The 24,665-nt window shown below is 52.8% G+C and overlaps 1 long non-coding RNA gene across 1 annotated transcript; it reads left to right on the top strand.

Annotated features, from left to right (window-relative positions):
• The first annotated feature begins 3,592 nt into the window (after positions 1–3,592).
• Positions 3,593–13,350, top strand: LOC122688658. The gene is made up of 6 exons (XR_006339533.1): positions 3,593–3,714; positions 3,811–3,864; positions 10,489–10,587; positions 11,059–11,223; positions 11,877–11,951; positions 13,298–13,350. It is a non-coding gene; the product is annotated as an uncharacterized LOC122688658 (long non-coding RNA).
• The last annotated feature ends 11,315 nt before the right edge of the window (positions 13,351–24,665 follow it).

The raw sequence follows: 24,665 nt of genomic DNA, 5'->3' as shown, positions 1-24,665 counted from the left end.
GTAACTGCCTTCTGGCAGCTCTGAGACTCACAAAAGCAATTTGCATTGAAGAGAAGAAGGACACCTCCCTTCACCCACCCCACCACACCCTCTGGGTACTCCCACACCCTGCCCCCTTTCTCTTGCTTTGTGAGGGACTAAGAGTCATGCTCAGGTGACCACATTTGCTGTCCACTGGTCACGAGCTTCCAACTGGAGCTGCTACAGGAGAGGCCAAGAGCCTTTGTCCCTGAGTACCTCTCTTTCCTTTGCACCGTGGGGGCCCTCCTCCACACCTGCTCACCAGAGGCCTTTTCTGAGACATGCAGGGACCCTCCTTCAGTTTGCAACAGGTTGCATCCATCGCTGTCCTTTCAGTGCCTCCCTTGAAACTCAGCTCATGAGCTCCTTTGTCTGCATCGCGGCCCACCTGGCTGCCATGGAAGGGACAGAGCTGACAATGAATCCAAAGCTCAGGTCTGACAGACAGGAATCTGTGTATAAAGGACCTGATTATTCACACTGTAGAAGCTGTTGGAGGCTCCAGGGATCCCTAACCAGGGCTTGGGCCAAAGTGGCTCCACGGCGGTTTTAATGCCTGGGGAGGGTTCTGTCTATAGTGGGGGTGGGGTGAGTCTCCTGAGGTTCTGCAGGCCCACTGCATGCAGGTTCATGGTGCACAGAGAAGAGAAGGCAGAGTCCTTCTCTGGAGGTGGTCATGGATGAGCCAGACAGGCAGGCAGGGCACGATAGCACCTGAGCTGCCTTTGTGAGTGAATGGTGTGGGCGCGGAGGAAGAGAACCAGGTCTGCCCCCTTATGTGGTGCCTGGGGCAGGTTGTCACCAGACTAAACACTTACTATGGTGATGGCCATCACTGCTGTCTACCTGGGGTTTACATTGGTGTGTGCCTACATCTGAGTGGTCAGGCTGTCTCGAAACTACACTGGCCATGGGCAATGCCTGTCCTTGGAACTTGACATGTTTCGTCTCTTCCTTACTGAACGTTGATTTCCAAGAGGGTTTTTGGGCCACAAGGATGTTGGGTTTTTCTCTAGCTTTGTCTCGTGAGGAATGCTTTTCTGGTCGTTGGTGTGGTTTGCTTTCCCAGCTCTCTTTCTTGGCTTATTTTGTGAAGTTGTTTCTGCCAGAGGAAGAGCTCAGAATTTGCCTTCTGGCTGAGATGTGACACTTCACTTGAACCCAGCAGAGGGGGAAGTGGTGGGTCTGGAAGAAATGGGTTCATAACTTCGTGTATAGGACGCGTGGAGGCTGAGCCTGGCCGACTGGCTGTGACCACAGGTGACCCTCTTGCCCCCCACCTCCCCCAGGAAGTGTGGGCCCAGAGGAACTCAGCTTAAAAATAGCTTGCCCAGCCACCCACAAGAGGGGCCCTGCTTGTCAAATTAGGATCTGACACCTTGATCCAGAAGTCAGTATCACACACGAGGGTCCAGGAGTGGTGTCATGCCAGAGACCCCTGGGGCAGCAGACAGGATGGAAATGGTGGGGAAAGGTCCCGGAGGCAGGCGGCCCAGGCCTGCTTTCTGCAGGAGCGCCTCATCTGCCCACCCCCAACTCTTCTGTCCCTCCAATGGTGTTGGGGTCAGCGGCCAGGGTTCCCAGGAAACAGACAAGAGCAGCTTGTGGGCCAACATGTTTCCTTGTAACTGAAACCCATCAGCATTTTTCAAGTCCAACCTCAAAGCCAGAGCATAATTTATGCCCACTGGTCATTGCCAAGAAGGCCACACTGAAAATCCCGTCTGAGTATTGGGGTTGACCAAGGCCCACACTGCCCTGATGTTGAACTTGACTCCGGCTTTGGCAGAATTATGAAGGCCGCAGACACGTGAACCCTACAAGGTCAGTTTGCTTTTGAGCTGCCTTTCAGGGCTCGCCACCGCACCCCAGGGCTGGCGGGCTGTAGTTTCTCCTCATTCCTCCTCGGAGCTGGTGTGGGCCGCGGCGGCATCTGTTTCCCATCTTTGTGGATGTTGTTTTCTGAAAAGCAAGCGAGGAGCTGCCTGCTGGAGGATGGGAGCCGCCTCCACACCAGAACCCAGGAGGCTCGGTCAGGCGGTGAGGGCACCTGAGCTCCCAGGGAGGCTCATACCCCGCCCAGCCCCTCTGAGCCCACGTGTGTGTGTCCAGACCCAGCCCGGCCACGTCCTGGGGGCTGAGCAGCCTCAGTCTTTCCATCTGTAGAATGGAGGGGCTTTCATCTGCCGGGGGTGGGCAGGGAGGCCATGGACACGGGGCGGGGGGAGGGGCATGTTTCTTGCAGTTTCCAGCTGAGGCCTTGTGGGCGTGAGCTGGTGTCGCAGACAGTTCCAGACTTGGCTAAGTGTGGTGATGAGGGTGGAGTTGGGGGTAGGGGTCCCTCCTCATAGCCTGGACATTGGGGTGGGGTTTCTCGACTTTGAGGCACCTCAAGTCTAATTTCAACAGCTCCGTATGTAAGGATAATGCAGCCACAGATGTTCTCAGGGACTTGTCATCCTGGACGCAAACCCTCATCCCCACCTCACCCTGTGTGGGCATCCTGCCCCGGCTTGTGGTACATGGGTCAGATCCCTTTACCGAGGGAAGGAACTGAGGCTCTGAGAGGTGGGGCAAGGAGATCAAGGCCCCTGGGCCCGACAGGGGCAGAGCCAGCACTTGAACCTGGGTGCTGGGCCCTCATGTCCGACTCTGCCCTGAACCGTGAGAACTGGACTGTAGAGAGGGCTGAGCGCCAGAGAATTGATGCTTTTGAGCTGTGGTGTTGGAGAAGACTCTTGAGAGTCCCTTGGACTGCAAGGACATCAAACCAGTCAATCCTAAAGGAAATCAACCCTGAATATTCACTGGAAGGACTGATGCTGTAGCTGAAGCTCCCGTACTTTGTCCAACTGATGTGAAGAGCTGACTCATTGGAAAAGACCCTGATGCTGGGAAAGATTGAAGGCAGGAGGAAATGGGGGCGCCAGAGGATGAGATGGTTCGATGGCATCACTGAGTCCATGGACATAAGTTTTGAGTAAGCTCTGGGAGATGGTGAAGGACAGGGAAGCCTGGCGTGTTGCAGTCCATGGGGTCTCAAAGAGCTGGACATGACTTAGTGACTGAACAACAACAAAATGTCTTCAGCCCCCATCTCACTCCTACCCAAAGGCTCAGTGTCTATGCCATGAGCCTCTCCTACATTGAGGTGTCAGGGGCCATTGTGTAGTCCCAAAGCTATTCATGTCTCTCTTCCGAATTCCACCATCACACATTCATTTCTTTGGCCAGAAAGTTTTCATGTCTCTTGAGTTTTAAGTGCTGAGGCTTTTATACACCCCACCTGTCTTCCTTTGGGCCTCTCTTGGTTTTGTGGAAGTGTACTTGTTATAAACTGGAGAAGGAAATGGCAAAGGAATGAAGTGAATTCTGGACATGTTTTAAGAGTCTTGTCTTGAGAGTCCCCCAAGGAAATGGCAACCCACTCCAGTGTTCTTGCCTGGAGAATCCCAGGGATGGGGTCACACAGAGTCAGACAGGACTGCAGTGACTTAGCTTTAGCAGCAGCACCATCTCTACTCAGAGTCAGCAATTTGACCTTCTTGTACTTCTTTTCCTTGTTGGTTTTAGTATCAAGGTTATGCTAGTCTTATAAAACAAGGAGGAGAGTGTTCCTGGTTTACCCCAAGAGTTCCTGTGAGATTGCTGTTTACTTCCCTGGCTTTTTGGAAGAATTGATTGGCAAAACAAGTAGGTTTCATTGTGGGGAGGCTTTTCACTTCAGATTTAATTTTTTTCATGCAAATAAAAATTTCTGATTTTGTATGTCTTCTTGGGTCTATTTAGGTAAAGCATTTCCCACTGCTAGGAATTTAGTGAGGCCAGCAGACTCTGCAATTGGTAAGTGAACTGTGGTTCATAATCTCTTTCTTGTCTGCAAGATGGGTTGTCTCCCCTTTTAAAAATCCTTGATATTGGTGATTTGTGCCCTGTCTCTTTTTCTTAATCAGTTTCTCTAGGGGTTTATCATTTTTATCAATCTTCTCAAAGAGCCAACTTTTGGCATTGTTTTTTAAAAATATTCATATGTGCTTACTGTTTCCTTATTTTCTGCTCCTTTTTCTTCCCTCTGCCTTGTGTGTCGTTTGCTGTGCTTCTTTTCTGGTTTCTTGGGATAGAGGCTTAATTGACTTTTAGCCTTCCTTCTCTTCCAGGATATGTGTTTAAGGCTTTAAGTTACCCTGTAAACATAGTTCGCTGGGTCCCACAAGTTTGAATAAGCCAGACTTTCATTATCTTTTATGGAAAAGTATTTCTAATTTTCGTTGTGTTTTTTAAAATTATTATTCATGAAGTTCTTCAAGAAGTATGTCACTTAACTTCCCAATGTTTGGGAAGGTTTTTCTAGTGACCCTTTTTGGATTCCTAGCTTAATTCCATGAAGAGCCCTGTCTTAGGCTTTTAGGGCTACTGTTACCAATACTGTAGACTAGCTGCTAGACAAGAGAAAGTTGTTTCTTAGAGTACTGGAGGCTGGGCAGTCCCAAGATCACCAGCAGGTGCCACGTCTGCTAGACTGGCTGCTGCTTCTCCCTGTTCTCGCATCACGGGAGCCCATTCCCTCCTGACCTGACCCCTCCCAGAGTCCCTGCCTCCGAGTATCATCTCCACGTGCGGGGTGAAGTTTGAGGGCACATAGACCGTCAGCCCATTGCAATCCCTAAGCATACCCTGCATTATTTCAGTCCTTTGAAATAATTCGAGCTTTCCTAGTGGCCCAATATATATTCCTTTTGTTATATGTTCCTTGGGCCCCTGAAAATCATGCGTATCAGGGGGAATGCAGAGTTCCATGCGTATCACTTAAATCAGGTTTGTCAATCATATAATTCAGATTTCGGTAGCCACGTTGAGTAAAGCAGAAGTAGGTGAAATCATCTGTAATATGTTTTATTTTAACCCAAAGCAGTACCCTTTCTGTGTGAGATCAGCATGATGGAACCCAATGAATCAGTTTCTGTTCTCTTCTTCACGCTGCGTCTTTAAACTCCAGTGCGTGTCTCACGTGTGCAGCACGCCTCAGCGCAGCGCCGGCCGCACTTCAGGTCCTTCATGGCTGCAGGTGACCACGCACCAGGGAGCCCAGTTCCGTGAGAGATGTGTCTTTAACGTTTGCCATTGCGATTGTGAACCTGGCTGTTACTCCTTTTCTGTTTCTGTCAGTTTTTATGTATTGATATTTTGAGGTTATGTTATTAGGTACATTGAAATTTAGAATCCTCATCTTTTTGGTAGACGGAACTTGTATCAGTATGAGATGCTTCCTTTTATCGCTAGGAATGCTTCTTACTCTAGGCACTGTTTGACAGTGATATTGCCACATCAGTTTTCTGTCCTTGTTTGCCTGCGTATCTTTCCGTATCACCTGTCTGTGGTCTTCCATCTTCACATGTACCTCTGTGAATAGTGTAGAGTTTTGATGTTAATCAGTTTGACACTTTTTATCTTTCCGTGAGAACCTTTGCTCTGTTTACAGTTTGATGTTCCCGAGTGCAGACAGCGTGTTGCTGTTTGTTTTCTGTCTGTCCCGCCTCTTCTGTGTCCTTGTCTCTGGCCTTCTGTTAGAAGGATGAGGTGCTTTTCTAGTTCTTCCTCCTCTGCCAGGTGGTTGGATGAGTGTGTGCACATACGGAGTGTGGTTTACATTTAAGTCTAACTTAGTGCTGTTACTGCCTCCCTGACACGGCTGTTTCCTCCTTGTCACTGTTATCCTTTAAAACTGTAGATATATTTTTGGTGTTGTCATGATTGTAGAGTTAATGTGTACTGTCACAGTTACCTCATGGTTGGTCTTTACTTGTTTTTTATATTTCAGTCAGAGACTACTTTTCTTTTTCCCAAAGCACGGCCTTAATATCTTTTTAGTTCATGTCTGTGGGTGATGAGTTGTCTCATTTCCATTTGCCCTAAAAGTCTTTATTTTCTTTCCCTTTGGAAGCATGTTTTTGTTGGGTGTAGAACTACAGGTTGGCGGTGTTTGTTTTCAGCATTTTACAGGCGCCCGTCAATGATCTCCTGACTTCGGTGTTCTTGAAAAGTCAGCTCTCGGCGTTGCTGTGCCATTAAAAGCCACACCTTTTTTCCTCTGAGCGCTGGAACATTTTCTTCTCGCCTCAGGCACCTGCAGAGCTGCTGAAACCAATGTGTGGTTTTCATTTTTGAGTCAATAGTCTGATTCTTGAGCCAACTCTTGCCCCCGTCCGTGCCAGTCAGTTCAGTCACTCAGCGTCTGACCCGTTGCGACCCCATGGACTGCAGCACGCCAGGCTTCTCTGTCCATCACTAGCTCCCGGAGCCTGCTCAAGCTCATGTCCATCGAGTCGGTGATGCCATCCAACCGCCTGGTCTTCTGTTGTCCCCTTCTCCTCCCACCTTAAGTCTATTCCAGCATCAGGTTCTTTTCCAGTGAGTCAGTTTCTCGCATCAGGTGGCCAAAGTATTGGAGCTTCAGCATCAGTCCTTCCAGTGAATATTGAGGACTGATTTGCTTTAGGATGGACTGGTTGGATCTCCTTGCAGTCCACGGGGCTCTCAAGAGTCTTCTCCAACATCACAGTCCAGAAGCATTGATTCTTTGGCATTCAGCTTCCTTCATGGGCCAATTCTCACATCCATACATGACTACTGGAAAAAACATAGCTTTGACTAAATGAACCTTTGTCAGCAAAGTAATGTCTCTGTTTTTTAACATGCTGCCTAGGTTCGTCATAGCTTTCCTTCCAAGGAGCAAGTGTCCTTTAATTTCACCATCTGCAGTAAGTTTGGAGCCCAAGAAAATAAAGTCTGTCACTGTTTCCATTGTTTCCCCATTTATCTGCCATGAAGCGATGGAGCCGTATGCCATGATCTTCATTTTTTGAATGCTGAGTTTTATGCCAGCTTTTTCACTCTCCTCTTCCACTTTCATCAAGAGGCTCTTTAGTTCCACCTCCTGGAGGCATTTCTTATTCCCCTTTCTGTCTTTTCTCCCTCATAGGGGGACCCATTTATATCTTTTCACAACATAGTTTCACAACGGGCTCTTTCTGTACTTTTTTCCCTCTTATATATATATTTTAACTGATCCATCCTTCAGTTCACTGATCCTCTCTTCAGCTACGTCCAGTTTGATGTTAAGCCCAGAAACTGAGTTCTTAAATTCAGTCCCTGTTATTTTAAAGTTGTAGCTTCGGTTTTGATTCTCAGAAATTTCTCCTTTGGTCAAGTATATTTTTTGAACTGGTGACGTTTGCATCTGATACCTCTAGCATACCTCTGATATTCTGATACACATCTGCTACCTCTGGATCTGTTTCAGTTCTTTTTCTCTTGGTCCTGTTTGTTGTTACACCCTTTTTTGCTTTGTTGGTTGCATGTTGGACACTACCTTTGGAAAACGCTAGAGGTCCTGAGTGATGCTGTCTTCTCCAGACTTTCCTCTGTCGTAGACCTCTAGTGGGGACAGAGCTCTCTGTTCACTCAGGGCCTGAGTGACTTGAGGCTGGGGGGGTCCTTGTAAGCTGAGTCTCAGCAGCCTTCACCCACCTTCCCCGCCTCCCCCCACCCGACCCCAGGGAGGAGCCCTCCAGCGTCTCCGTCTGGAAGCCTGGGGGCCCTCCCAGGGCCCCTCCTTCTCGGCAGGTCCTGAATCCCACCGTCCGCCTCCTGAAGACCCCGAGGTGATTGATACTCAGCGCTCAGCCACTTTGGGCAGAGTGTTGGGTACATTTTCTGTGCCCAACTTTTCTTGGGGAGATTGGTCTCTCCCATCCGGACTGACTTGTCAGGCCTGCGCTCATATGTTTGTCTTCCCAGCCTGAGGAACCGTCCAGAGCTGTGTTAGCCAGTCCCCTGGCTTTCAACCACTTTAAGGTTGAAAATGAAGATTTTATTCTTCAAGTTGAGCACAGTGATTTTACATTCTTTTTGAAAGCCACAGTTGAGGTTTTCAAAAGACGTCTCAGAGAACTCCAGTAGATAAAGCGAAAAAAAGAGAACGTGTTCAGGGTGCACTGAGGGCGGGACCGCAAACTGTACCCTGTCTCCCCAGAGTCTGTCATTGCTGAGACGGGCGGACATAGGACCCCAAGCACCCCGGGGACTGAGTCCTCAAGTGACCGCAGAGGTCTGGGCTGAGCCAGGAGCAGTGTGGGCTATGCCCTGGTGCGTGGAGAGCCGCGAGGCTGGGAGTGGGTCCAGGAAAGGGGGTGGGAGACTCTGGCGAGGAGGGAGGGCGGGGCAGCCCCTGGCGGGATCTGGGAGGCGCTGGCTGTCATGGCTGGAGGCAGGGCCACCCCTGAACCTCCACCATGCAGCCCCCGTGGGGCCGAGTCTTCTGGCGGCCCAGGGTCGAAGTTAAGAGGGCGAGCTCGCAGCAGGTTGAATGAACCCCTGTCCCCACTGTGGGTTCATTGTAAGCGCCCGGAGCGAGGTTGGTCAAGCCCTTGCTGAGCTCGAGTGAGGGAGCCAGTCAGGGAGGACCAAGCTCAGGGTGAGAGTGAGGGGCAGCCAGCGTGGTGAGTGCTCCTCAGCTGGGTGGGTTTTTGGCACACCCTAGAGTTCAGGGGTGCCCTTTCAGTAGCCTCACTGCAGGCTTGTTTCAGGGGTGGAGGAAGCAGAAGCCCACTTAGAAGACGTGCTCATCCCTAGCGGTTGTGGTTTCTGAAGCAGTTTATACTGTTCGGTTTGACTGTGACCCAGTGACCTTGCAGGGTCACGTTTGACGGTGGGCCTGAGCTGTGGGCACGGCCTTCCTTCTCCCGCACCCAACACACACCTGCCATCTTTTTGGCAGCCCCTCCCCGCTCTCTGCACCCTTGATGGTGGGCCTGAGCTCAGCCCCCCTGTTACCATGGAGCCCCTTGTGACAGAGTGGTTTTCATTTTCTGGGCTCCTGGGAGATGTGCTGGAGGCAGAGCCTTCGTGCCATTTCTTCTTGAGACAGCGGAGCTGGTGGTCATAGTGTGAGAGCAGTGTGTGAGAGCAGTGTGTGAGAGTGGTGTGTGAGAGAGCGGTGTGTGTGAGAGCGGTGTGTGTGAGAGCGGTGTGTGAGAGCGGTGTGTGTGAGAGCGGTGTGTGCGTGAGAGCGGTGGTGATACCTCAGGTGCTGAGGTATCTGCCTGAGAAACAGCAGGTGGCCCCGAGTGGGGGGCTGCCCCCATCCACGAGGATGGGTCGCAGAAGGGCCAGCCTATGGGCGCTTTTCCCATGCTGCAACCCCAAGAAAAAGGCCAAGACAAGAAATAAGTTGGCCTCATCCCAAGTCCTGGAAGCAGAGTGCCCGGAGGTGAGAGCAGCCGGGGGCTGGGCCCGTCGGGTTGGCCCTCACCTGGTGAAGCGTTGGGGTTGTGTTTCACTGTGTTCGCATGGGTGTGGGCCCTGCCGGCCAGGGCGTTCTGGCCTCCTGGGCAGGATCGACCCCAGCAGGTTGACCTTGTAAGAGGCTGTGCAGGTGGTTCATGGATGATGGGCGGGGGCCCCACAGGAAGGGAAACAGTGGCTGGAGGAGTCACTGGGGCACGTGGACTGAGCCATAGAGTCAGTCCTTGGAGCAGAAAGGCTAAGCCCGTTAAGGTCTCTCTTCTTCCAAACAAGGGATCCCCTGGCTGGAGGAGTCTCTGGGGTATGTGGATCGAGCTAGAGAGTCAGTCCTTGAAGCAGAAAGGCTAAGCCCCTTCACGTCTCCCATTTTACAAAGCACAGACCAGTGCGTCCAGTGTTCTCATGACGGGTACCTAGTGCTCATGTATATAACATACACCCTCATAGCTTCACATGTCTACTGCATGCCTCTTACAAAGTGTTGGGCAGTGCTCTAGGTGCCGAATACTTAGTATGTAGTAGGGGATACGTGGCCCAGGATTTTTGTATTTGTGCAAAGAACAATCGAAGAATGAAAGAGTCCGTGTGGTTTGGTCTGAGCAAGTTCACCACGTGGACGGCCCCGCGTACATACGTATTGTGATAAAATACATATAACATGAATTTACCATTTTAAGCAGTTCATGGAATGACTGGGTGACTTCAGTGGAGTCAGGCTAACAGACGGCCTTGGGGTGCCATCAGCCTCTTTCGCAGAGGAACACTCCAAAGCCTGGTGGCCTTGTAGACCTTACCTTTCTTCTTCCCTCTCCCCAGGGGCTCTAGGTCACTTGTCTGTGTGTCGTTTAAGAATCTCTTTATCCACTTTGTTGTTAGGTGTATGTTTAGGAAAGTTTCTCAGACTTCCCTGGGTCTTGAGAAGGCTGGCTGGATTCCGGGTTCTGCCCTGCCGCGTGCCTGCCAGGTTGAGGTGGAGGCTGCAGGCCAGTCTGAGTTGTAGGGGTCTGTGTGGTCTTGGGGTCAGCAGACCCCCTCTTCTCCGGAGGGGCAGGGAGATCCTTTGAGTGGAGCCTGGAGAGAACGGACAGTGTCAGTCTTCAGAGTCTCGCTCTCTTTAACATTTGTGTTTGCATTTAGTTACTCCCTCATTTACCTGTTTTCTAGGAGTTGGCCACATCTCAACAACTAAAGGCATGCAGGGAGCAGCTTCTTACAAGAGAAGCGGAAATCGCGGAGCTGAAAGCCGAAAGGAACAACACCAGGGTCAGTAGGCGGAGTCTCACGTGTTGACCTGTGCCCCGCGGGGGTCACCACTGGGCTCCGTGTTGCTGTCTTTAAAGTCTGTCTGGTTTTCAAGTCATTTTTCACATCTTCCCACTGAGCAGACCGAGGTGGATCAGTTTGGGGTTCTCATACCTTGCTTCAAATTTATGATGAGAGCTAATGTAATTTTAGTACATTTGAGGGGAGAGTTCTCTTACCTTCCATTTTTGTCCATGCTGCAGTTTGTGTGGGATCTTAGTTCCCCGACCAGGGATTAAAACCCATGAGCCCTGCAGAAGGGTGGAGTGTTAACTCCTGGGACACTGGGGAAGTCCACTCTAACTTCAGACTGAACTGGCGGGATTCCGACGTGCCTTAGCATGGTTTTGGTCTTAGCGTGAAGCTGAGAGGCGTTCTCGGCCCTGAATTCAAGTGTGAGGTTGAAGGTGCTCCTTTGGCCCCGCCTTGCAGCTGCTGCTGGAACACCTGGAGGTCCTGGTTTCCCGGTATGTGCCGTCCCTCGGGATGACGGCGGGCCCGCAGCAGGCGCAGTCCCCAGCCAGCATGACCAGCGAGGTGGAGCTGCTCAGGGCGCTGAGATTGCTCTTTGAGCACCACAAGGCCCTGGACGAGAAGGTACCAGGCACGCGGCCGTCCTGGATTTGTACATTTGCTGCCTGGTTAGGTGGACGATGCGTGTATTTATGGAACTAGTTGACTTTTGAGCTTCTTGAATTCTTGTAAATACAGGCTTTTCTGTAAGAACTCAGAGTTTTATATGGTTAAAGAGCGTTGCCTGAGTACATGCTCAGACATGTCCGAGTCTTTGCGACCCTGTGGACCGTAGCCCACCACGCTCCTCTCTTCATGGGGCTTCCCAGGCAAGAATACTGGAGTGGGTGGCCATCTCCTAGTCCAGGGGATCTTCCCGACCCAGGGATCGAACCTGCCCTCTCACATTGGCAGGCAGATTCTTTACCACTGAGACACCTGGGAAGCGCCCAGTTAAAAAGTATTAGTTGGCATAAATGCCTCAAGGTATTTTTTATTCTGTATATCAATTTGCAATTAAAAACTGGGTAATACAGTTCTTTTAGGATAACAGTTTTTTCCTCTGAAACTGAGAATTTAAAGCTGTTAGTAAGCAGATTTTCTTCACCTTAAGGTCAATGAGAGACATTAAAGGTATTCTGTTACGGTAGCCATGGAATCAGGTGAGGGTAGAAAAAGAAGTGCACTAACGTATGTACACACATCAACACACAGTGATTCGGCCCCTTTTATTTCAGTTGAGAGAGCAACTGCGACACGCTCTCGAAAGGTGTAGTTCCTTAGAAGAGGAATTAAGGACCGCACACAAACAGGTGAGTTTGGACAGTCATCGTGCAATTCAGTCAAGGGTTCGTCATTTGTGTACTTTCATTTTCAAAAAGTATGAAGGCTGTAGTGGTGGACATCAGATGTTATTTATCTTTGAAATGGGGCGCAAGGGCCTGAGGAACAACCCCAGGGATGGTGGGACCTGGAGCCAGGGAGAGACATGTAGGAGGGCGGCGGGGTGGGCAAGGAGGAGAGGAGGCTTGGTGACATGGGTTCCTCCAGCCCCCGGGAGCTGCCCGGCAGGGCAGGGCACAGCGCCTGCTTGCAGAGAGCTGGAGACCAGGCAGGAGGGGGACAGCAGAGGCCGCTCCCAGGGAGCCTTCAGAGACCCTGAGTGGGCGCTGCAGGGTGCCCTGGAGGAGGAGTCTGCTGGCTCCCATTGTGCCATCTGAAGTTGAGAGTAGCGAGAGGATGTGCTGACCAGGCTGATGGGGCTGAACCCATAGGCAGCCGGTTTGCTGGAGCGGAACCGGAATGATGGCAGGTGGTCCTGCAGCCCGCGAAGGGGGAGGTCAGGCCCTGGGGAGGGGTCGTGATGAAGACAGGGGGCGTGGGCTGTGACCACGCGGCCAGGGAGCCGGCAGCCAGCACCTCGAGGCTGCCTCTTGGATGCTTTGAAGTCATGTCTGGGAGAGAAGGCAGGACCTGGGTTGAGAGTCGGACAGTGGGGAGACTTGCAGAGAACAGGGTGTGAGGTGTGAGAGTGGGAGGGCGGCACGGGCCCCAGCAGGCACTCTCCCGTGCGTCTCTGATGGCAGAGCCGCCATTGTGGTGCGAGGGGCTATCCCCCAGAACAGCCCGAGTGCCTGTGCCCCGAGACGAGAGCCGCAGGGGGCTGGCCCTCCAGTCCCCTGGCTGCCCTGCTCGCTCCTGTCTGTGCGTGTTCAGACCAGCCTGGAACACGGAGGCCTGGGAACCTGTGAGGACGGCACTCCTCGGGGAACTAGTACAAGTGATGACCGCTGAGGTGGACCCAGAGGCTGCGGAGCTGAAGGATTTTTTCCTTCTTGTTTTCCTTCATCCTGCCTGATGGAGGCATGGACTGTTTTTAATTTTGGGTTTTTGTCTCTGACTCCATCAGCCCACCCTTGTGAATAACCTCATAGGATTGCCTTCCGTGCACGCTAAGACCTGAGTGTCACCAGGCCATCTAGGAACTGGATTCTCCTCCTGCCCGTGTCTTCAGTACTGCTCGCTTAAGAGATGGCAGTGTCTCATAAGCATGGCTGTTTATCCAATGTCAGGGCTTCCATATCAAATTGTGCTCGGTTCCTGACAGACGAGAGCTGTCCTGAATGTCGCTGACGAGCCGTGGTCCTCTCGTGCCCAGGTGCAGAGCCAGAGGGAGCAGGACTGGGAGTCCGCGCAGCAGGCCCGCGTGGTGGACACCGTGGCCCAGGCCTTCGAGAGTGAGGAGGATGTGTCTGACGGCGAGGGCGACGGGGTCACCCTCCTCAGCTCGGCCGGTCAGCTGCCGCCCAGTGTGCAGGCCGATGCCGACACTCTGCCTGTGATGTATCAGGAGCCGCTGGACGCCATCAGTGAAGAGATCCGGTGGGTGCGCCCAAACTCAGCTCCCCAGAACCTGGGCTTCTCTGAGGAGCTCTCTTCTCCTACGAGAAGTCTGAGTGTTCCACAGTGAGAGAACTGACTTCAGGCCTGCTTCAAGGATTTTCAGTTGTGAGAATGCCCTTGATGAGAGAGCTCAGTCAGGCAGGGCGTTCTGTCCACAGCTGGTTTCAGCACTCTGTTGGGGGGCGTTGTAGGGTGTCCCCCCCAGCTCTGAGCCCCAAGGTGGGTGAGGTGCCGAGGCGGTGTCCTCTGCGGCCCGTGTGCCCCCCAGCCCTGTGGGTTCACCCACCTGTGTCCATCGGAGACTCCCACGTTCTGGTGCAAACCCACCTGGAAGAGAAAAGCAGGGGTTTGGGGGTTGGCAAATTCCCACTCAGATCTGCATTGTCCTTTTGAACTTAATACAGTGTGAAGATTGGCTTGTTGTAAGACAGTGGTCCAAAGACACGGGTTTGAGTTATTCTCATCTCATCAGTATATTTAAGATGTTTTCTTCCCACACCGTCTTGGCAGTTGTTAACAGTTTACAAAATGGGATAGCACGCAAAGGCGCTCCTCGTGGTGAGCAGCAGGCCTTGGGTCTGGGTGCAGCCGGGTGTCCGGGGGCCGGAGGCCTGCCTGGGCCACACCGGCACAGCTAAGCCCCTGTCCCGGGTCCACGTCCAGTGTGGCCTCAGGCCGGTGACCGTGCGCAGGACCAGGCAGAGCTGCTGCTCAGATTGTTCTCGTCACGTCAGCCCAGGTCGAGGTGCTCGTGCCTGTGTGCCGAGCACGCGGGGCTCGGGGGGAAGGCAGGGGTGAACGGCACAGCCAGCAAACGCAGGTGGTGCCGCCTGCACTTTTGATGCCGAGACAGACTGCTTCCTGCGCCCTGTTTGAGCTCAGAAGAGCTCAGAAAGATGGGCTTTCCCCATCCCTGCAGGAAATGTGGAACGGTTTTTTCCATATGAATATTTTTATTTTTACAGCAAGTTGTCAGGTAAAGTGAATTTTCCTTAGGCAGTAAGTTGACTTGTTTTATAAATGATAAATTCTGTCCATCAGCTTGCTATCACAAGTGAGAAACTTTCAGGACTTATAGGTAGAATGAAGCTGAAGAGGTTATGACCTGCAAGAATCCTGTAGTTTATTTTCGAAATCATTTTATAGGCATCATCGAGTATTTAAACTGCTATATAAAATCATCCACTACACATTAGGGGAGAAGAGCAGGAAGCGTGAATTCTAGGTGAATGCGGCACATTGACATGAATCCAGAAACTCGCACAAAGCTGGTGGAGAACTTCATCAAGTGATGTGTTTGTACATATTCAACCATTAAAAAAGAAAAATCCCCTCAGCACTTCATCTGGTCTGGGGACTTTTGTTTAGAATCTCCGGCTTGTTCGTGAATCGCTGTGTTGGTTATAGAGAGTTCCCGATTCCCAGTGGAAAAGACTTGAGGCACTGACGTGCACCTCTGCCCTGAGAGCAGGGAAGGTGAAGGTGGTCAACTTCAGGTATCTCCTCACAGGGAGAGAGTCGCCACCCAGGCCCCATCAGAATGTTGGCGTAAAGAAGTCAAATCAAACGTGAATGACCAGGGGCCAGTTTGTAAGTCTCAGTGCGAAGTTATTCCAAGTTTGAGAATATTCAAAAGAGGGAAAGTCGAACCTTTTAGCCGAGATGAGAAATGAGCAGATGTTCCCAGAATTTGCTCATCGTGACACAGAAGGCCAGCCCAAATTTGTTGTCCAGAAACGTTCCTGTGCTGACGAGGGCAGCTGACGAGCTTTGCTCTCTTTCAGGTGGATCCGGGAGGAGAAGAAGATTTCGAAGCAGCGGGCCGAGGAGCCTGAGAGCAGGGCGGGCGGGGCGCGCTTAGGCAGCCTTCGGCGTTTTAAGTCCCTGAGCTCCGACAACCTGTGTCCTGCCTCCTCACTTGCCGGCTCCTGCCCGCCCAGCAGGGGGCGCTCCCCGCCCCGAGGGAGGTGGCAAAGCCTGACGCGCGAGGGAGACCGGCTGGGCGTGATGACTCCGGTAAGTGTCTGCCTCCTCCCTGCCGCATCCCTCCCCAAGCACACTGTTTTTCTTCCTTTGTTTTTTCTGTTTTTCCCCAGAGGAAAATCGGGTACATTTGCTCCGCTCAGAGGTTTAAGACTTTTAAAACTGCCTGGCCTTTAATCATTCCATAATGGCACAGGGACCAATTAGGCTTCATATTTGGACCACCGGCTTAGCAAGCCATCGTGAACTCAGCCAGAGCCTGCCTCTGGAGCGGTGGGCCTGGCCTGTGCTGGGCACGGCAGCGGCAGGGAAGTTTCTGTGGTCAGGGAGCAGACAGCCTCGTGAAAGTAAGCATAGGCCGCCCTCATGGCGAGTGAAAGCCGGGCAGCACATGTTCCATCGGGGACACCTGGCTGCAGGGTGCAGGGCACGCGGTGGCAACAGGACCAAGACTCTAAACTGGTCCGCTTGCTGATGGGCCTGGCCGCATGCTCAGGCCAGCTGTGCACGTGAAACCAGTTAAAGACCCAGTGCCCCAGGGCCCCAGGGAAGAAGTCGGGCTACCTCACTCTTCCGCGTCTCAACACGGGATGACGCCCTAGGGCTTATGGAGACAGAGCGTGCGGCTCTAAGGCACACGTGCTGGCTTTCTTGCCTGTGTAGCCTCGGTTTCTGAGTGCACGGCTGTTTACCCCGTGAATCACGTGTACAACACTCTGCCTTGAAACTGCACTTGCATTATCCCTTTTTTCTGTTACCACCCATTTCCTGTGAGCTGCGTTGTTAGCATAGAGTTCAATTAACTGTGGGTCATTTTAGATGCATGTGAAGTGGTAACTGGTCCATTTTGTGGTCTTTTGACACACTGCTTTTATAATTTGTATCAGTGTCTAAGTAGTTGATATTTAAAATTCTTGGACGATTTCTCTGTGGTTTCATGCTTCATTTCTTTCCGAGTATTTGTAAAAGAACAGTTCCGAATATCTTCTCCTTGTGGAGTTTTCGGCCGGTGTGTCTGCCGTCATCATTGGCTTTGATTTCCTGACTCATCCTGTTGCCTGTTTAGCCATCATCAATCCAGACCGCAGCCTCCCATCCCCCCCACCAGAGGCTGTAGTTCACACATCCATCTCCCCTCCGCCATCCTCCCACTTGCTCTGGTCATATCAGTGCTGTGTTCCATTCGTCTGGTTTGTGCTTTGTCTTCGTGTCTCATTAAATGGTGATTTTCCCGCAGAGCAGTAAGTTAGAGTTAGTGTATCACTATGCAGTTACAGGCATAATGTAGATGGATCATACACTATATGGACAGCAGATGCCTCTCCCAAGCAGCATTCAGAGACCCCCAGTGGGCGCTGCAGGGTGCCCTGGAGGAGGAGTCTGCTGGTTCCCTTGTGCCATTTGAAGGCGAGAGAACCGAGAGGATGTGCTGAACGTGCTGATAGGGGTGAACCCACAGGCAGCTGGTTCGCTGGAGCGGAGCCGGGATGATGGCACGTGGTCCTGCAGCCAGCGAAGGGGGTGGCCAGGCCCTGGGGAGGGGTCGTGAGGAAGACAGGGGCAAGGGCTTTGGCCACAGGGGCCAGGTAGTCGGCAGCCAGCATCTCGAGGCTGCCCCGCGGTTGCTTTCCGGTCATGTCTGGGAAAGAAGGCAGGACCTGGGTTGAGAGTCGGACAGGGGGGAGACTTGCAGAGAACAGGGTGTGAGGTGTGAGAGTGGGAGGGCGGCACGGGCCCCAGCAGGCACTCTCCCGTGCGTCTCTGATGGCAGAGCCGCCATTGTGGTGCAAGGGGCTATCCCCCAGAACAGCCCGAGTGCCTGTGCCCCGAGACGAGAGCCGCAGGGGGCTGGCCCTCCAGTCCCCTGGCTGCCCTGCTCGCTCCTGTCTGTGCGTGTTCAGACCAGCCTGGAACACGGAGGCCTGGGAACCTGTGAGGACGGCACTCCTCGGGGAACTAGTACAAGTGATGACCGCTGAGGTGGACCCAGAGGCTGCGGAGCTGAAGGATTTTTTCCTTCTTATTTTCCTTCATCCTGCCTGATGGAGGCATGGACTGTTTCTAATTTTGGGTTTTTGTCTCTGACTCCATCAGCCCACCCTTGTGAATAACCTCATAGGATTGCCTTCCGTGCACGCTAAGACCTGAGTGTCACCAGGCCATCTAGGAACTGGATTCTCCTCCTGCCCGTGTCTTCAGTACTGCTCGCTTAAGAGATGGCAGTGTCTCATAAGCATGGCTGTTTATCCAATGTCAGGGCTTCCATATCAAATTGTGCTCGGTTCCTGACAGACGAGAGCTGTCCTGAATGTCGCTGACGAGCCGTGGTCCTCTCGTGCCCAGGTGCAGAGCCAGAGGGAGCAGGACTGGGAGTCCGCGCAGCAGGCCCGCGTGGTGGACACCGTGGCCCAGGCCTTCGAGAGTGAGGAGGATGTGTCTGACGGCGAGGGCGACGGGGTCACCCTCCTCAGCTCGGCCGGTCAGCTGCCGCCCGGTGTGCAGGCCGATGCCGACACTCTGCCTGTGATGTATCAGGAGCCGCTGGACGCCATCAGTGAAGAGATCCGGTGGGTGCGCCCAAACTCAGCTCCCCAGAACCTGGGCTTCTCTGAGGAGCTCTCTTCTCCTACGAGAAGTCTGAGTGTTCCACAGTGAGAGAACTGACTTCAGGCCTGCTTCAAGGATTTTCAGTTGTGAGAATGCCCTTGATGAGAGAGCTCAGTCAGGCAGGGCGTTCTGTCCACAGCTGGTTTCAGCACTCTGTTGGGGGGCGTTGTAGGGTGTCCCCCCCAGCTCTGAGCCCCAAGGTGGGTGAGGTGCCGAGGCGGTGTCCTCTGCGGCCCGTGTGCCCCCCAGCCCTGTGGGTTCACCCACCTGTGTCCATCGGAGACTCCCACGTTCTGGTGCAAAGCCACCTGGAACAGAAAAGCAGGGGTTTGGGGGTTGGCAAATTCCCACTCAGATCTGCATTGTCCTTTTGAACTTAATACAGTGTGAAGATTGGCTTGTTGTAAGACAGTGGTCCAAAGACACGGGTTTGAGTTATTCTCATCTCATCAGTATATTTAAGATGTTTTCTTCCCACACCGTCTTGGCAGTTGTTAACAGTTTACAAAATGGGATAGCACGCAAAGGCGCTCCTCGTGGTGAGCAGCAGGCCTTGGGTCTGGGTGCAGCCGGGTGTCCGGGGGCCGGAGGCCTGCCTGGGCCACACCGGCACAGCTAAGCCCCTGTCCCGGGTCCACGTCCAGTGTGGCCTCAGGCCGGTGACCGTGCGCAGGACCAGGCAGAGCTGCTGCTCAGATTGTTCTCGTCACGTCAGCCCAGGTCGAGGTGCTCGTGCCTGTGTGCCGAGCACGCGGGGCTCGGGGGGAAGGCAGGGGTGAACGGCACAGCCAGCAAACGCAGGTGGTGCCGCCTGCACTTTTGATGCCGAGACAGACTGCTTCCTGCGCCCTGTTTGAGCTCAGAAGAGCTCAGAAAGATGGGCTTTCCCCATCCCTGCAGGAAATGTGGAACGGTTTTTTCCATATGAATATTTTTATTTTTACAGCAAGTTGTCAGGTAAAGTGAATTTTCCTTAGGCAGTAAGTTGACTTGTTTTATAAATGATAAATTCTGTCCATCAGCTTGCTATCACAAGTGAGAAACTTTCAGGACTTATAGGTAGAATGAAGCTGAAGAGGTTATGACCTGCAAGAATCCTGTAGTTTATTTTCGAAATCATTTTATAGGCATCATCGAGTATTTAAACTGCTATATAAAATCATCCACTACACATTAGGGGAGAAGAGCAGGAAGCGTGAATTCTAGGTGAATGCGGCACATTGACATGAATCCAGAAACTCGCACAAAGCTGGTGGAGAACTTCATCAAGTGATGTGTTTGTACATATTCAACCATTAAAAAAGAAAAATCCCCTCAGCACTTCATCTGGTCTGGGGACTTTTGTTTAGAATCTCCAGCTTGTTCGTGAATCGCTGTGTTGGTTATAGAGAGTTCCCGATTCCCAGTGGAAAAGACTTGAGGCACTGACGTGCACCTCTGCCCTGAGAGCAGGGAAGGTGAAGGTGGTCAACTTCAGGTATCTCCTCACAGGGAGAGAGTCGCCACCCAGGCCCCGTCAGAATGTTAGCGTAAAGAAGTCAAATCAAACGTGAATGACCAGGGGCCAGTTTGTAAGTCTCAGTGCGAAGTTATTCCAAGTTTGAGAATATTCAAAAGAGGGAAAGTCGAACCTTTTAGCCGAGATGAGAAATGAGCAGATGTTCCCAGAATTTGCTCATCGTGACACAGAAGGCCAGCCCAAATTTGTTGTCCAGAAACGTTCCTGTGCTGACGAGGGCAGCTGACGAGCTTTGCTCTCTTTCAGGTGGATCCGGGAGGAGAAGAAGATTTCGGAGCAGCGGGCCGAGGAGCCTGAGAGCAGGGCGGGCGGGGCGCGCTTAGGCAGCCTTCGGCGTTTTAAGTCCCTGAGCTCCGACAACCTGTGTCCTGCCTCCTCACTTGCCGGCTCCTGCCCGCCCAGCAGGGGGCGCTCCCCGCCCCGAGGGAGGTGGCACAGCCTGACGCGCGAGGGAGACCGGCTGGGCGTGATGACTCCGGTAAGTGTCTGCCTCCTCCCTGCCGCATCCCTCCCCAAGCACACTGTTTTTCTTCCTTTGTTTTTTCTGTTTTTCCCCAGAGGAAAATCGGGTACATTTGCTCCGCTCAGAGGTTTAAGACTTTTAAAACTGCCTGGCCTTTAATCATTCCATAATGGCACAGGGACCAATTAGGCTTCATATTTGGACCACCGGCTTAGCAAGCCATCGTGAACTCAGCCAGAGCCTGCCTCTGGAGCGGTGGGCCTGGCCTGTGCTGGGCACGGCAGCGGCAGGGAAGTTTCTGTGGTCAGGGAGCAGACAGCCTCGTGAAAGTAAGCATAGGCCGCCCTCATGGCGAGTGAAAGCCGGGCAGCACATGTTCCATCGGGGACACCTGGCTGCAGGGTGCAGGGCATGCGGTGGCAACAGGACCAAGACTCTAAACTGGTCCGCTTGCTGATGGGCCTGGCCGCATGCTCAGGCCAGCTGTGCACGTGAAACCAGTTAAAGGCCCGGTGCCCCAGGGCCCCAGGGAAGAAGTCGGGCTACCTCACTCTTCCGCGTCTCAACACGGGATGACGCCCTAGGGCTTATGGAGACAGAGCGTGCGGCTCTAAGGCACACGTGCTGGCTTTCTTGCCTGTGTAGCCTCGGTTTCTGAGTGCACGGCTGTTTACCCCGTGAATCACGTGTACAACACTCTGCCTTGAAACTGCACTTGCATTATCCCTTTTTTCTGTTACCACTCATTTCCTGTGAGCTGCGTTGTTAGCATAGAGTTCAATTAACTGTGGGTCATTTTAGATGCATGTGAAGTGGTAACTGGTCCATTTTGTGGTCTTTTGACACACTGCTTTTATAATTTGTATCAGTGTCTAAGTAGTTGATATTTAAAATTCTTGGACGATTTCTCTGTGGTTTCATGCTTCATTTCTTTCCGAGTATTTGTAAAAGAACAGTTCCGAATATCTTCTCCTTGTGGAGTTTTCGGCCGGTGTGTCTGCCGTCATCATTGGCTTTGATTTCCTGACTCATCCTGTTGCCTGTTTAGCCATCATCAATCCAGACCGCAGCCTCCCATCCCCCCCACCAGAGGCTGTAGTTCACACATCCATCTCCCCTCCGCCATCCTCCCACTTGCTCTGGTCATATCAGTGCTGTGTTCCATTCGTCTGGTTTGTGCTTTGTCTTCGTGTCTCATTAAATGGTGATTTTCCCGCAGAGCAGTAAGTTAGAGTTAGTGTATCACTATGCAGTTACAGGCATAATGTAGATGGATCATACACTATATGGACAGCAGATGCCTCTCCCAAGCAGCATTCAGAGACCCCCAGTGGGCGCTGCAGGGTGCCCTGGAGGAGGAGTCTGCTGGTTCCCTTGTGCCATTTGAAGGCGAGAGAACCGAGAGGATGTGCTGAACGTGCTGATAGGGGTGAACCCACAGGCAGCTGGTTCGCTGGAGCGGAGCCGGGATGATGGCACGTGGTCCTGCAGCCAGCGAAGGGGGTGGCCAGGCCCTGGGGAGGGGTCGTGAGGAAGACAGGGGCAAGGGCTTTGGCCACAGGGGCCAGGTAGTCGGCAGCCAGCATCTCGAGGCTGCCCCGCGGTTGCTTTCCGGTCATGTCTGGGAAAGAAGGCAGGACCTGGGTTGAGAGTCGGACAGGGGGGAGACTTGCAGAGAACAGGGTGTGAGGTGTGAGAGTGGGAGGGCGGCACGGGCCCCAGCAGGCACTCTCCCGTGCGTCTCTGATGGCAGAGCCGCCATTGTGGTGCGAGGGGCTATCCCCCAGAACAGCCCGAGTGCCTGTGCCCCGAGACGAGAGCCGCAGGGGGCTGGCCCTCCAGTCCCCTGGCTGCCCTGCTCGCTCCTGTCTGTGCGTGTTCAGACCAGCCTGGAACACGGAGGCCTGGGAACCTGTGAGGACGGCACTCCTCGGGGAACTAGTACAAGTGATGACCGCTGAGGTGGACCCAGAGGCTGCGGAGCTGAAGGATTTTTTCCTTCTTGTTTTCCTTCATCCTGCCTGATGGAGGCATGGACTGTTTTTAATTTTGGGTTTTTGTCTCTGACTCCATCAGCCCACCCTTGTGAATAACCTCATAGGATTGCCTTCCGTCCACGCTAAGACCTGAGTGTCACCAGGCCATCTAGGAACTGGATTCTCCTCCTGCCCGTTTCTTCAGTACTGCTCGCTTAAGAGATGGCAGTGTCTCATAAGCATGGCTGTTTATCCAATGTCAGGGCTTCCATATCAAATTGTGCTCGGTTCCTGACAGACGAGAGCTGTCCTGAATGTCGCTGACGAGCCGTGGTCCTCTCGTGCCCAGGTGCAGAGCCAGAGGGAGCAGGACTGGGAGTCCGCGCAGCAGGCCCGCGTGGTGGACACCGTGGCCCAGGCCTTCGAGAGTGACGAGGATGTGTCTGACGGCGAGGGCGACGGGGTCACCCTCCTCAGCTCGGCCGGTCAGCTGCCGCCCGGTGTGCAGGCCGATGCCGACACTCTGCCTGTGATGTATCAGGAGCCGCTGGACGCCATCAGTGAAGAGATCCGGTGGGTGCGCCCAAACTCAGCTCCCCAGAACCTGGGCTTCTCTGAGGAGCTCTCTTCTCCTACGAGAAGTCTGAGTGTTCCACAGTGAGAGAACTGACTTCAGGCCTGCTTCAAGGATTTTCAGTTGTGAGAATGCCCTTGATGAGAGAGCTCAGTCAGGCAGGGCGTTCTGTCCACAGCTGGTTTCAGCACTCTGTTGGGGGGCGTTGTAGGGTGTCCCCCCCAGCTCTGAGCCCCAAGGTGGGTGAGGTGCCGAGGCGGTGTCCTCTGCGGCCCGTGTGCCCCCCAGCCCTGTGGGTTCACCCACCTGTGTCCATCGGAGACTCCCACGTTCTGGTGCAAAGCCACCTGGAACAGAAAAGCAGGGGTTTGGGGGTTGGCAAATTCCCACTCAGATCTGCATTGTCCTTTTGAACTTAATACAGTGTGAAGATTGGCTTGTTGTAAGACAGTGGTCCAAAGACACGGGTTTGAGTTATTCTCATCTCATCAGTATATTTAAGATGTTTTCTTCCCACACCGTCTTGGCAGTTGTTAACAGTTTACAAAATGGGATAGCACGCAAAGGCGCTCCTCGTGGTGAGCAGCAGGCCTTGGGTCTGGGTGCAGCCGGGTGTCCGGGGGCCGGAGGCCTGCCTGGGCCACACCGGCACAGCTAAGCCCCTGTCCCGGGTCCACGTCCAGTGTGGCCTCAGGCCGGTGACCGTGCGCAGGACCAGGCAGAGCTGCTGCTCAGATTGTTCTCGTCACGTCAGCCCAGGTCGAGGTGCTCGTGCCTGTGTGCCGAGCACGCGGGGCTCGGGGGGAAGGCAGGGGTGAACGGCACAGCCAGCAAACGCAGGTGGTGCCGCCTGCACTTTTGATGCCGAGACAGACTGCTTCCTGCGCCCTGTTTGAGCTCAGAAGAGCTCAGAAAGATGGGCTTTCCCCATCCCTGCAGGAAATGTGGAACGGTTTTTTCCATATGAATATTTTTATTTTTACAGCAAGTTGTCAGGTAAAGTGAATTTTCCTTAGGCAGTAAGTTGACTTGTTTTATAAATGATAAATTCTGTCCATCAGCTTGCTATCACAAGTGAGAAACTTTCAGGACTTATAGGTAGAATGAAGCTGAAGAGGTTATGACCTGCAAGAATCCTGTAGTTTATTTTCGAAATCATTTTATAGGCATCATCGAGTATTTAAACTGCTATATAAAATCATCCACTACACATTAGGGGAGAAGAGCAGGAAGCGTGAATTCTAGGTGAATGCGGCACATTGACATGAATCCAGAAACTCGCACAAAGCTGGTGGAGAACTTCATCAAGTGATGTGTTTGTACATATTCAACCATTAAAAAAGAAAAATCCCCTCAGCACTTCATCTGGTCTGGGGACTTTTGTTTAGAATCTCCAGCTTGTTCGTGAATCGCTGTGTTGGTTATAGAGAGTTCCCGATTCCCAGTGGAAAAGACTTGAGGCACTGACGTGCACCTCTGCCCTGAGAGCAGGGAAGGTGAAGGTGGTCAACTTCAGGTATCTCCTCACAGGGAGAGAGTCGCCACCCAGGCCCCATCAGAATGTTAGCGTAAAGAAGTCAAATCAAACGTGAATGACCAGGGGCCAGTTTGTAAGTCTCAGTGCGAAGTTATTCCAAGTTTGAGAATATTCAAAAGAGGGAAAGTCGAACCTTTTAGCCGAGATGAGAAATGAGCAGATGTTCCCAGAATTTGCTCATCGTGACACAGAAGGCCAGCCCAAATTTGTTGTCCAGAAACGTTCCTGTGCTGACGAGGGCAGCTGACGAGCTTTGCTCTCTTTCAGGTGGATCCGGGAGGAGAAGAAGATTTCGGAGCAGCGGGCCGAGGAGACTGAGAGCAGGGCGGGCGGGGCGCGCTTAGGCAGCCTTCGGCGTTTTAAGTCACTGAGCTCCCTCAGCCTGTGTCCTGCCTCCTCACTTGCCGGCTCCTGCCCGCCCAGCAGGGGGCGCTCCCCGCCCCGAGGGAGGTGGCAAAGCCTGA

Source organism: Cervus elaphus, chromosome 33, assembly GCF_910594005.1.
Source record: "Cervus elaphus chromosome 33, mCerEla1.1, whole genome shotgun sequence".
NCBI classification, from domain to species: domain Eukaryota; kingdom Metazoa; phylum Chordata; class Mammalia; order Artiodactyla; family Cervidae; genus Cervus; species Cervus elaphus.
The sequence above is the reverse complement of the archived record's forward strand: the minus strand, read 5'-3'. Positions and strand labels throughout refer to the sequence as shown.